We start from the raw sequence: 13991 nt of genomic DNA, 5'->3' as shown, positions 1-13991 counted from the left end.
ATCCCTTTGAAATGAGAATTCTCCCTAACAGTAGATAGTTTTAAATACTTGGAAATTATGGGCAATACAGGTAGTGATCACTGAACTGGTCATTTCACTACTCGGGATGAATAATACTGTACCTACGGTCGATCCAAGAGGCCTGATAGAAATTAGGGCACGTGACCATGCTGTAATATGGCAGCCTAAGTTAGGGGTCAGTATTTGACCGAGGGTGTATTTGCAGATCTGTCCCCTCAGGCCTTTTTCGCCACTTTTCCAGCAATTATTGTAAGGGCTAATTTCTGTGAAAACTTTAAATAAAAACTCTACTGGTTCGGATTTGGCCCATAAACTTAATGAACTGGTTTGCCAGAAAAATAAATAAAAGAAAAAGAGTTAGAAGAGAAGTTGGAAAAGTGGCAAGATTGGGCTCTTTGGCACATTTAAAAAATAAGGAAATTGAAGCAGGCATACAGAAATTGGCTTAAGGACTCGAGGCATCTTCTATATGAAAAGGACGCAGAGTGGATGCTATCTGCAATTAACTTTAATGACTCTTCTACCTTTTGGAGATTAATCTGGAGCAACGCTTATCAAATTTCCCTAACTAACGGGGTCTCAGTGGGAGTTCCATTTTACAAATCATTATTCACTCCTGCACCCGGTTGCTTGTGCCCCTATGTTAAGTGGGAATGTGGTGGTGGGGTGGCATGTGGTCCCTTCTTAACATAGAGCTGGAAGGGATCCTTACAGCCATTAGGGCGAAAGATTTGAATGCTCTGGGGCTGGATAGTCTTTGAAATATAACCTTGAAATCTGCCCAAATGAAATTGGCGAAGGTGTCACATTTATTTCAAAATATATTTAGCAGCCACTAGCTTCCCGCTTCTTGGAAGGAGGCGATTGTGATTTTTAAAAAGGAAGATAGGGCAGTAGTTCACAGGATCTGACCTATCTCCCTTTTGAACGCATCCTATAAAACCTTTCTAGGTTTATATTGCGGTACCTCGAATACTGGGCCGAGGACTCCGGGCAACTTGATAAAAAACAGTCTGGTTTTAGAAGAGGCACTAGTGCTTCCCTCAACTGCCTGCTAATTAATCATCTGGCCAAACATATGACCTGGACTAAACGCTGTTTGAATCTGGCATTTTTTGACATCTCAAAGGCAGAGTTAGGCTTGATCAAAGAGGCTCTTATTAGGCGGGATCTACTCTAAATGCGGCTTGCACCACATTTGTGTTCTGGCCCCGGGTTCATTTGAATCTTATCTCGGATATTGGGGCCTCGCTGCGGAACATTAGGGCCAACCCACCAAAATTGGGCACCCTGAAACTTATTACTGTTAGGTAAAATTTTCATATCAATGCTAAACCTTCCTGACCTGTGTCAACCCCAGAACTTTTTGGTTTGACTAGGTAACTATTACACCTTGTCCATAGGTGAATGGGATTATTTTTCCCCCTCTCACCTAGACTTTTATACTTTTTATAGGTGACCATTTCATGGCTCTCCATAGTGTATGGTTGAAGATATAGTTTCCTACAACTTTTTGGCTTAGGGTGGGTTGCCCTTATGGGCTCCCCTAATAATTTCTCTTTCATGTATTTGTGTGAACTACAGTTCCCAATTAGTAAAGAGGGATTTTTATCTCCATTTACATTTTATATAGTGAGCCAGGACACCCCACCTTACGTGGAATGCTGTGGGGGAAATACTATGTATTCGATTTCTTACTTACCTGGTAACATTTTGTTACAATTGCGGGTTTTACATGAATGGCTGGTGGCAGTGGTTTTACCTTTATGACTTCGTCTTTATTACTCGCAGGCTATAAATTCAGCCTCGGTAATGTGCAGAAGGGACATCATTTTACTAAAATGGTGGGCTCCTTTTTCCGCCATTTCTTGTGTGCTTGCTGTTTGAGGTCTTCCCCAGCCATTCTACGCAGGAACGACCTCAGTGGGTGTTTAGTCTTCGGCAGGAATCCTGTGGATTCCCCCGCCCAGGCTCCAGAGTATCTGGAAAGGCAGAAAGCGAGGGAGGATTCCAAAACTCTGCAGCCCTTTGTCTTCCACCTTACCTGAAAGGGAACAACTCCCAGTGGGGGGGCTAGCTGTCCTGATGGACAACCAGACCGCCCCTTTCTGTAAAATGCAGCAAGAGAATGCAGAGGTTGTGCTGTAGTTCCTGATAAATACTCCGGACGTGGAAGCTGCTGACAAGTCGACCACTGGAGCTGGAATCGAAGAGGAAGATGGAAAAATTAAGAACGTAGCGATTTCCAGCGAACGGAGAGCATGCTGTGTAACAGGAGCGTGCCGTTACCCTTCCTTTCAATCGACCTGGGAACCCGAAAACATACGACCCCAACCCAGAGCCTGATGAGATCCACTAGACTCAAGAAGGCCTGCATTATGAGCCATACCTCCCATGTCATTCTGCGACCTTGCAGGCTGCAATACCCCAATACACTGAGACCTTGAGCCATTGTGTGATGCACAGTCTTCCGAATTCCAAAACGAGCTGAAACGTTGGTGAATTCCTGCTAGAACCCCAGAGAGACAATTTGAGTCCAAAATGTCCCGTCATCAGATTGCTGGACCTTGCAAACAACAATAATCTAACCGGCAATATGCAGTCTTATTCTGGCTCCTCATAAGGGCACCAAAAACACAGAGCCACATCCAGCCACGAAGTAACTCTTCCCCGGAGCCTTCTCTGCTGATCCCTGCTTCAAAATCTCTTCCAATGTCCTGTCTTCCATCTTCATGTCAAAGAAATCCATCGACCGGATTTTTGGCTGCAGATCCTGAAGTCTTCCAGCTGCAATTCTTCTTCTGTGATGTGTGTAAACCCAAGAGCTTTTCCCTATAAACCCACTTAGTATCCTCTTCAGGGGTGGCTAGGGAGGGGTTATTACTATCGGGTCCGGACCCAGGGAGTGGACCGGAGAGGAAGGAGGAGTCCCAAGGGGAGACATGTGTCCCCTTTTCCTTAAGACCTTCCTATCCGACATTCCCTCCACAGTCATACACCATTATGAATCCTATACGGTTGCCCTCTCCCCAATTCCAACAGGTACTGTTAGGTAAGAATTGGTGCAGTCACACTGTGTGAGACTACACACGACTTATCTGCTTGGTATTAGGTAACCCATCTTTTGGTACAGGTCTGTACTACACAAGTTGGTAGTGTGAATGAGCAGCCAGGCCTATCTCAAGAGGGGTAACTGAGCTTTAGAGCTGTACAAATGAAATCTGTCAATAAAAGTAACACTTACACTCTGAAGGTTTCAGCTATAAATATAGATTTATGTATACATCAAGTTTTAGTTAAGCTTCTTTAAAAAGGCAATTGTTTGCAGCAGTCAAGCAAACTTTGGAATAACTTTGACAGTAAATAAAGTTGGTGAATACTCTTTGGATATGCTAATACATTTCTCCAACACCCTGAAGTGACTTTAATAACAAGGATAGTATTGCAAATGACACTGATGCTGGAAATGCATCGATGGGCCTGGGCCTCCATGTCCTTGTCCCTTGTGTGTGTTCGGTGTTGTTTTATACACGGGAGTCCATGTAGGACTCCAGGCAGTGCAGCTCTTCCCATTTTTGGTTGCGGTGAACAGAGACCCTTGGGATACCCTTTTGGCACCTATGGGTGGGGGTACAACCCTGTGCCCCCAGTGTATGTTTTTGGGCACCTGTGTGGCCCTGGTGGCAGCTCCATGCTGAATTTGACAGGTGCTCTGAGTATCCTCAATTTTGGGATACCCAGGCCCAGACATAGGAATCTGTGGATTCCTGATGGGAGACAAGATGGCCCCTGTGGCCTCTTTGTTCTTATTACCCATTACCTTGTTTTCCCAAAGTCCTGGGAAGCCCCAACTCTGTCCCTTCCCCTGACTAGCTGTTGGGTGGAAGAACCATATATAGCATTGTGGGAAGTCCAAGCCAGACTGGCTGGAGCCTTCCCAGTCACTGTATGTTATGGGTATACCCTTGGGGTGGGACCTGTGTGAATGGAGTGTGTGACCAATATGCACTTCATGTTCTGGGTGCCTGGTATCTGTGTGTGTTACACAAAGAATGAGACAGCCCTGCCTGAAAATGACATGCATGCAGTGTGGTGTGCTGAAAGGCTTGGTGCTTGCCCCAATACACATTCCTTGTTATGGGTGTCTGGGTGGAAGTGAATGGCGTGAATGTACTGTGAGCTTGATTGGCTGCCTACCTGCATGAATGCCCTTCTGACTGGCTGAGCTTGGCTCAGCAGTGTGAATGAGGGACAAATGTGTACATCTGGGGACCTCCCACTTACCAGGATTCTTCAGAAGCTGAAGTTGAAACTTGAAGCTGCTTACCCTTGAAGCCCAGCTGGAAGAAGGTGGTTCGCTGCTGCTCACCGTTGACGAAATCCAAAAGCTGTCGTGTCTGTCAAGGACTGAACCAAGAGAGGGCCTGTTTAGGTGACCTCTCCCCGAGCTACGAGAGAACATGGTGCAGAAGTTGATCTTCATCAAGGCACCCTATAAGTCAGTCCCAAAAGGCTGTCGACTGGAGACGGGGTCCGCCAAGAAACATTGAAATAAAGCACCAGGACATCAAGGCCGTCGACGTCCATCCCCATCGACCGGGGTTCAGAGGATTTTCGTGACCGCTGGAAGCCACAGAGTCGTGTTCCTCAGAAGCGGTGACAGCTTGACACTGTGCTGCTTGATGACCGGAGCCGGAGCGCTCCACCATTGCCTTATGACATTTAAACTGAGGGCTCCCTTGCCATCACTGTCGACCGCTTTGTCCCGCCAGAGAAAGTCGAGGTCGCCAACGACCGAGGAGAATCCACTGGTGGGTTTCCCGACACCTTAAGTCCAAAGACGCCGACGAGTGAAGGTCCAGCCGTGGTCAAGTCCCGATCGTCAAAGCCAACACCCGCTGCTGGGCCAACGCTCATCACAAAGTCCTGTTTGCGGCACCGAACTCTCATCAAGGTGCACCGCACGCCTCGTCTACGCAGGATGTCCACGACCGATTGACACTGAGCACTGCAAATTCGAAGCTGCTGTCCTGACAACTGTGTTCCCATTTTATTTGTGGCAGCTCGACGACCGTGGCTCCTGCTTTAAAGGGAGTCCACTCCCAAGGAATCCATTGACGAGTCGGCAAAGAAACACTGCTAACTCTGGTACACTGGGGTAGTGGAACATTCTTTACCAGGAAACAAGACTGAACATATATGAACTGGCCTTGTTAATACACTTTATTACAGGTTGCCCAGGTGGGGGGATCCTTACTCAGAACTGTCTAGATATAGGGGGTCACCATTCTGCCATTGTTTAACCTAATGAGAAAGACTTTTTCAACCTTAGAAACAGTGTTAGCGCTCTGATGGAGAAGTGTAGCTAAATTGAATATGAAAAAAAGTAGAGATGCTGCAAATGGAGGGATGCCACAGAGGTTGACCTGGGCTTGGACAAAACTAAAACGAAGAGAAGCCCTCCTCTAGCGCTTCTCCAAAATTAAATGTTATAATATAGAGACTTTCTCGTTTTTAGGTTCCATTTGTCATTTTTATTCAGAATTCTATTGTGCTGTAAACAAATAGGGATTCCTTTTTACATCTTGAACATAACATATAAGTTGATGGGAAGACAAAAGAATGCAAAATTTAAATTGGTTTAAAGTTTTTCGTTGAGTTCACTAAGTTGCTGTGTCCCACGTTGTCACTTGAAAGTTGCGAAGCCTTAGTATAATTCACTCGACATTTGGGTTGATGGAGAGACAAAAGAATTCAAAATTTAGATTGGTTCTAAGTTTTTAGTTGAATTCACTAAGTTGCTGTATCCCACGTTGTCACTAGAAAATTACGAAGCCCTAGTTTAATTCACTAGGCAGTATTGGCCTCAATTTGAATTGGTTCAAAGTTTAGTCAATGTTGTCTTCACGTTGTTGCTCGAAAATTGCGAAGCCCTAGTTTAATTCACTAGGTAATATTATCCTCATTCACTAGGTAATATTATCCTCAACACGTGTTTCTCCGCCACATGGTTTATGGCGGTTCTTCAGGAGGAATTTGTAGGTAGATAGGCAAATGGAAAGATCTGAGAGGAAAAAGGTGGGAATAAAGAAAAAAATGGGCAATTTTGAACAGAGTGTTTTATGTTGACGTTTATACAGTCAATGTTGAGTTAGATACTTACAACTAAATATCAAATCTTGTTCATGTATATGATGGTTCCTTTGATGTAGGTAATATTATTAATTCCATCCGGTTTGGTCTGAAAGAGTGAAGAGCATCTAGTTTATATTTGTATCTCTGGGTCAAAGGTACTTTCCAAAAAAATCTAGTCATAATCATCCTTATTTGTTATACTTCAATAGTTCAGTATTATCTTCATGTACAACTGATTCCTGGATTTTGACAATGTAAATGAACTCATATGTTGCCTTGGAACAGTACGGTTTGGTTTAGTATCTAAGTTTGCTTGTGCGGACTTTGAACTTAAAGACTGTTCGAAGCAACGAAGTTAGTCTAAATACCAAGTTTTCTTAAGAGTTGTAAATAGTTGTAAAAGACCTTGCTTACCATGTGAACGGTGTTTTCCTCGCTCTCTCGATACTGTCTGATGTGGTCAGTGAACTCCACATGTTGTGAATGGGTTTCACATAGAGTCGCGTGCGGAGTGACGTCATGCGTGTGTCGCGTGCGGAATGACGTCATTCGCACGTTGCATCACGTGATGACTTCACGCGCACGTATCTAATGGTTGTTTATATTTTTAAGAGCGCCATATTTGCTCGATCCAATTCTAGTGTTCCTGTAGCCTTGTATTTGTTGCAAAATTTACAAAGTAATATAGAGGTAAATATCTCTTATTATGATTTACAAAAAATGACATATCTCCTGGTCTGTGTTAAGACCTGTATGGCAAGTGTCCATCATACAAATCCATCTTGCTTCTTGTTGTCGAAGTCTTAATTGTAGATTCCCTCCTCTTGGGGCCGGTTTCAATTTTACTATTCCGTAGAATTTTATCTGACTGATCTGAGAAGGATGATGTGATTCTGTGAAATGATTGGCTATTGGTGATCTTGTATCTCTGTTGGTAATAGCCCTGATATGTTCACTGATTCTTGTCTTGAGTTTTCTGATCGTGCTCCCAATGTATAATTTTTTGCATGCGCACTGAATGATATATATAACAAATTGACTATTGCAATTGATCAGCTGTTGTATGGTGAAGTTGGTGCCGTTGGGTTTGATGACGGTTGTTTTACCATTTTCTGCATATTGGCACATGGAGCATTGCCCACATTTGTAATAGCCTTTGATAGGTTTTTGAAGCCACATTGTTTGTATAGTGGATTTTTCATCAGGATATTTCAACTCAAAATGTGACGGACTGAGCATTTTTTTGAGATTGCTTGCTTTCTTGAAAGTGATGGTAGGTTTGACTTCCAGGATCGGTGTAAGGTCAGAATCTGATTTAAGGATGTTCCAGTATTTGCTAAGAATTTTCCGAATGATTGAATTGTTAGAACTATAGTTCGTGGTAAAATTGATGGTTCTGTGTGGATCGATCACAGTTTTGTCGATTTTGGGTCTTACTTGTAACAACGATTGTCTGGTCCTAGTTGAAGATTTCTGATAGCTGTTTTTGATAAGTTTGTTTGGGTATCCTCTGGAGATGAATTTGCTCATTGTGGATGTTACTTTCTGTTTGAAATCATCAGTTTTTGAACAGTTTCTTTTGACCCTTAGTATTTCACCATAAGGTATATTGTAGATGATGTGTTTGGGGTGGCTGCTTGAAGCATGTAGTAGACTGTTAACAGATGTAGGTTTAGTGTACAGTGTTGTACAGATGGTATTGTTATCGATATAGAAGGTGATGTCCAAAAAGTTGATTGAAGTTTGACTGTATTCTGTGGTTAGTTTCAAATTATAGGTGTTGTGATTTAGATAGTTGAAATAATCTTTAAATGCTGTTAATGGTCCGTTCCAAATCAAAAAGATGTCATCAATGTATCTGGCCCAAAAAATTATGTTGTTTAGGTGTGTGAATGATTGATGTTGCCAGGCAAATTCTATCTCAAAATGGCCCATGTAGAGATTGGCATATGATGGCGCATATTTTGCTCCCATGGCTGTGCCTTGTATTTGTCGATAGAGAGTGTTGTTAAAGATGAAAATGTTGTTTTGAAGGGTAAATTGCAACATTTCTAAAATCATATTGTTGTGATCGTTGAGAGATATAGATCGTGTTTTCAAGAAGTATTCTGTAGTTAGAAGTCCTTTTTCATGCAAGATGCTTGTATAAAGTGCTGTTACATCCATTGTAACTAGCCAATAGTTGTCATTCCAAGGTATATTGTCGATCAATTGGATAATGTGCGTGGTGTCTCTGATGTATGATGCCAATGAATTTGCTAATGGTTGAAGCTGATGATCTATATATTCTGAAATGTGCTCTGTGATTGATCCAATACCATTAATGATTGGTCTGCTTGTTGGTAGGTTGATGTATTTCTTATGAATCTTAGGTAGAAAATATATTGTTGGAGTAATCGGATTAGTTGTGATCATATATCGGTATTCATCTTCATTAAGTAGTTCCAAGTCTTTCCAATGACTGCTCATGGTTTTCCATTGTTCGCTGATTTTGATGAATGGGTTTTCTTTGATTTTTTCATAACATTTATGATCTTTTAGATGGGTGAGTGCCATGTGTATATAGTCTTCTGTGTTGAGTAGCACAATGTTTCCGCCTTTGTCTGATGATTTTATGGTAATCTCAGGATTGTTCTTGAGATTATTTAATGCTTGACTTTGGTTGGGTGTGAGATTATTCCTTATCTTGAGTTTTGCATGTTGGTTCATTTTATTGTTGATGTAGATGTCTCTGAGTTCTTTTTGAACTACTTTGCAGAAAGTATCAATAACATTTTCTGGAGGTAAGATTGGTGTGAATTTGGATTTTTCTTTAAGTTTGGTTTCTTGTGCTAATCCCAATGGTATATTTTGTTCTTCCATGAACTTCTCCTTAGTATAGGGATCTGTCTCATCATTGATGTTAAGAAGATCGACTGTGAGTTCCACATGTTTAACTGTTAATTCCGATGGTACTGGTGTTATTTCAGTGGTGTGTCTTTTGATTTCCATATTTGCAAAATATTTCTTTAGTTTGAGTTTTCTACAAAAACTGTGGAGATCAACTACTGTGTTGAAATAATCATAATTACGACCTGGACAAAAGGTGAGTCCTTTATTAAGTGCTTGAATTAGTGGTGTCGTTAGTTCCAAACTTGAAAGGTTGATGACTAGGTCTTCCGTTGGGGTAATGGGGTCTGAGATCTGGTCTGTACTCTTGTTTTTTCTTCTATGTTTGCGTTTGATTCCTCCTCTCTTGCCACGTTTGGTTTTGGTAGAAGAGTCATAATAGGGTTTCTTTTTCCTGGTGCTGAATAATTCCTCATATATTTTTGTTGTTGAAATTCCTCTAAAAAAGAGGAAGAGGATCCAAATGAATTGTATTGGGATTCTTTGTTCCTGTTGGGAATTGTCATTTGAGATGCAGTGGGCAAGATTGATGGAGGTACGCTTCTTTCTTCCAATTCACTATCACTCACTGTGTCCGTATCTGAGGAAAGAGGAGTTGTAGCTGTTTTTTGTAGCTTAAAGTATGCTGATCTGCCCCTTGATGTTGTTGTAGGTCTTTTATTGAATGTATAGACTCTTTTGAATTTATAGTCTAGTTCATCTCGCAAAAATTGTCTCTGTTTTTTAATCTTGATATCTGATGCGTATTTATCTATGATTTCATCTAGAATTTCATAATTCTTAAAAGTTTTCTCAGGAATATTTAGTTTTTCAATATTTTCTTTCACTTTGGTGATTTCTTGTATTAGCCGAATATGTTTTACTTTGGCATATTTGATTAATCTATGTATCATTTCGTTGGATGTGGTGGTAAGTAGTTGTTCCCAATCTTTGATCTCTTCTATATCGTCGTCTTCAAATGGAGGAAATATACAGACTCTTAGTCCTCGTGGTATGCGTCCTATCTGAAGGTATTTGTCTAAAGATTTGATTTCCCACCAGCAAGTAAGTTCTTGTTTGAGAAGTTTTTCTTGGGTTAAGAATAATTGTCTTAATGATGTATTATTGCTATCCGGTTTGGTTGTTGGATTTTCTGATAATCCCGAAAAGATGAGTTCCGCTTCTTCCTCTCGTTTTTCATAGTTCCTAATCATAGTGTCCTGACTGATGATATCGCTTATTGAGTTTCTCCTTTTAGAGCTGCCCACTGCTGACAGAATATATTGAGAAAGACTTTTTCAACCTTAGAAACAGTGTTAGCGCTCTGATGGAGAAGTGTAGCTAAATTGAATATGAAAAAAAGTAGAGATGCTGCAAATGGAGGGATGCCACAGAGGTTGACCTGGGCTTGGACAAAACTAAAACGAAGAGAGGCCCTCCTCTAGCGCTTCTCCAAAATTAAATGTTATAATATAGAGACTTTCTCGTTTTTAGGTTCCATTTGTCATTTTTATTCAGAATTCTATTGTGCTGTAAACAAATAGGGATTCCTTTTTACATCTTGAACATAACATATAAGTTGATGGGAAGACAAAAGAATGCAAAATTTAAATTGGTTTAAAGTTTTTCGTTGAGTTCACTAAGTTGCTGTGTCCCACGTTGTCACTTGAAAGTTGCGAAGCCTTAGTATAATTCACTCGACATTTGGGTTGATGGAGAGACAAAAGAATTCAAAATTTAGATTGGTTCTAAGTTTTTAGTTGAATTCACTAAGTTGCTGTATCCCACGTTGTCACTAGAAAATTACGAAGCCCTAGTTTAATTCACTAGGCAGTATTGGCCTCAATTTGAATTGGTTCAAAGTTTAGTCAATGTTGTCTTCACGTTGTTGCTCGAAAATTGCGAAGCCCTAGTTTAATTCACTAGGTAATATTATCCTCATTCACTAGGTAATATTATCCTCAACACGTGTTTCTCCGCCACATGGTTTATGGCGGTTCTTCAGGAGGAATTTGTAGGTAGATAGGCAAATGGAAAGATCTGAGAGGAAAAAGGTGGGAATAAAGAAAAAAATGGGCAATTTTGAACAGAGTGTTTTATGTTGACGTTTATACAGTCAATGTTGAGTTAGATACTTACAACTAAATATCAAATCTTGTTCATGTATATGATGGTTCCTTTGATGTAGGTAATATTATTAATTCCATCCGGTTTGGTCTGAAAGAGTGAAGAGCATCTAGTTTATATTTGTATCTCTGGGTCAAAGGTACTTTCCAAAAAAATCTAGTCATAATCATCCTTATTTGTTATACTTCAATAGTTCAGTATTATCTTCATGTACAACTGATTCCTGGATTTTGACAATGTAAATGAACTCATATGTTGCCTTGGAACAGTACGGTTTGGTTTAGTATCTAAGTTTGCTTGTGCGGACTTTGAACTTAAAGACTGTTCGAAGCAACGAAGTTAGTCTAAATACCAAGTTTTCTTAAGAGTTGTAAATAGTTGTAAAAGACCTTGCTTACCATGTGAACGGTGTTTTCCTCGCTCTCTCGATACTGTCTGATGTGGTCAGTGAACTCCACATGTTGTGAATGGGTTTCACATGGAGTCGCGTGCGGAGTGACGTCATGCGTGTGTCGCGTGCGGAATGACGTCATTCGCACGTTGCATCACGTGATGACTTCACGCGCACGTATCTAATGGTTGTTTATATTTTTAAGAGCGCCATATTTGCTCGATCCAATTCTAGTGTTCCTGTAGCCTTGTATTTGTTGCAAAATTTACAAAGTAATATAGAGGTAAATATCTCTTATTATGATTTACAAAAAATGACATATCTCCTGGTCTGTGTTAAGACCTGTATGGCAAGTGTCCATCATACAAATCCATCTTGCTTCTTGTTGTCGAAGTCTTAATTGTAGATTCCCTCCTCTTGGGGCCGGTTTCAATTTTACTATTCCGTAGAATTTTATCTGACTGATCTGAGAAGGATGATGTGATTCTGTGAAATGATTGGCTATTGGTGATCTTGTATCTCTGTTGGTAATAGCCCTGATATGTTCACTGATTCTTGTCTTGAGTTTTCTGATCGTGCTCCCAATGTATAATTTTTTGCATGCGCACTGAATGATATATATAACAAATTGACTATTGCAATTGATCAGCTGTTGTATGGTGAAGTTGGTGCCGTTGGGTTTGATGACGGTTGTTTTACCATTTTCTGCATATTGGCACATGGAGCATTGCCCACATTTGTAATAGCCTTTGATAGGTTTTTGAAGCCACATTGTTTGTATAGTGGATTTTTCATCAGGATATTTCAACTCAAAATGTGACGGACTGAGCATTTTTTTGAGATTGCTTGCTTTCTTGAAAGTGATGGTAGGTTTGACTTCCAGGATCGGTGTAAGGTCAGAATCTGATTTAAGGATGTTCCAGTATTTGCTAAGAATTTTCCGAATGATTGAATTGTTAGAACTATAGTTCGTGGTAAAATTGATGGTTCTGTGTGGATCGATCACAGTTTTGTCGATTTTGGGTCTTACTTGTAACAACGATTGTCTGGTCCTAGTTGAAGATTTCTGATAGCTGTTTTTGATAAGTTTGTTTGGGTATCCTCTGGAGATGAATTTGCTCATTGTGGATGTTACTTTCTGTTTGAAATCATCAGTTTTTGAACAGTTTCTTTTGACCCTTAGTATTTCACCATAAGGTATATTGTAGATGATGTGTTTGGGGTGGCTGCTTGAAGCATGTAGTAGACTGTTAACAGATGTAGGTTTAGTGTACAGTGTTGTACAGATGGTATTGTTATCGATATAGAAGGTGATGTCCAAAAAGTTGATTGAAGTTTGACTGTATTCTGTGGTTAGTTTCAAATTATAGGTGTTGTGATTTAGATAGTTGAAATAATCTTTAAATGCTGTTAATGGTCCGTTCCAAATCAAAAAGATGTCATCAATGTATCTGGCCCAAAAAATTATGTTGTTTAGGTGTGTGAATGATTGATGTTGCCAGGCAAATTCTATCTCAAAATGGCCCATGTAGAGATTGGCATATGATGGCGCATATTTTGCTCCCATGGCTGTGCCTTGTATTTGTCGATAGAGAGTGTTGTTAAAGATGAAAATGTTGTTTTGAAGGGTAAATTGCAACATTTCTAAAATCATATTGTTGTGATCGTTGAGAGATATAGATCGTGTTTTCAAGAAGTATTCTGTAGTTAGAAGTCCTTTTTCATGCAAGATGCTTGTATAAAGTGCTGTTACATCCATTGTGACAACTATTGGCTAGTTACAATGGATGTAACAGCACTTTATACAAGCATCTTGCATGAAAAAGGACTTCTAACTACAGAATACTTCTTGAAAACACGATCTATATCTCTCAACGATCACAACAATATGATTTTAGAAATGTTGCAATTTACCCTTCAAAACAACATTTTCATCTTTAACAACACTCTCTATCGACAAATACAAGGCACAGCCATGGGAGCAAAATATGCGCCATCATATGCCAATCTCTACATGGGCCATTTTGAGATAGAATTTGCCTGGCAACATCAATCATTCACACACCTAAACAACATAATTTTTTGGGCCAGATACATTGATGACATCTTTTTGATTTGGAACGGACCATTAACAGCATTTAAAGATTATTTCAACTATCTAAATCACAACACCTATAATTTGAAACTAACCACAGAATACAGTCAAACTTCAATCAACTTTTTGGACATCACCTTCTATATCGATAACAATACCATCTGTACAACACTGTACACTAAACCTACATCTGTTAACAGTCTACTACATGCTTCAAGCAGCCACCCCAAACACATCATCTACAATATACCTTATGGTGAAATACTAAGGGTCAAAAGAAACTGTTCAAAAACTGATGATTTCAAACAGAAAGTAACATCCACAATGAGCAAATTCATCTCCAGAGGATACCCA

General features: G+C 40.2%; 1 protein-coding gene and 2 long non-coding RNA genes across 3 annotated transcripts in view; all 3 read right to left on the bottom strand.

The window, feature by feature from the left end:
• Positions 1-13991, bottom strand: part of TMX2 (thioredoxin related transmembrane protein 2) — a 403380-nt gene that overhangs the window by 221194 nt on the left and 168195 nt on the right. The window lies entirely within an intron of this gene.
• Positions 5526-6473, bottom strand: LOC138513028 (uncharacterized). The gene is made up of 2 exons (XR_011281658.1): positions 6185-6473; positions 5526-6085 (listed from the first exon to the last, which is right to left on the bottom strand). It is a non-coding gene; the product is annotated as an uncharacterized lncRNA (long non-coding RNA).
• LOC138513027 (uncharacterized) lies at positions 10505-11452 on the bottom strand. The gene is made up of 2 exons (XR_011281657.1): positions 11164-11452; positions 10505-11064 (listed from the first exon to the last, which is right to left on the bottom strand). It is a non-coding gene; the product is annotated as an uncharacterized lncRNA (long non-coding RNA).

Source organism: Ambystoma mexicanum, chromosome 12 (assembly GCF_040938575.1).
Source record: "Ambystoma mexicanum isolate Mex_15411 chromosome 12, UKY_AmexF1_1, whole genome shotgun sequence".
Classification (NCBI taxonomy): Eukaryota; Metazoa; Chordata; class Amphibia; order Caudata; family Ambystomatidae; genus Ambystoma; species Ambystoma mexicanum.
This window is presented reverse-complemented; position numbering and strand designations above follow the sequence as displayed.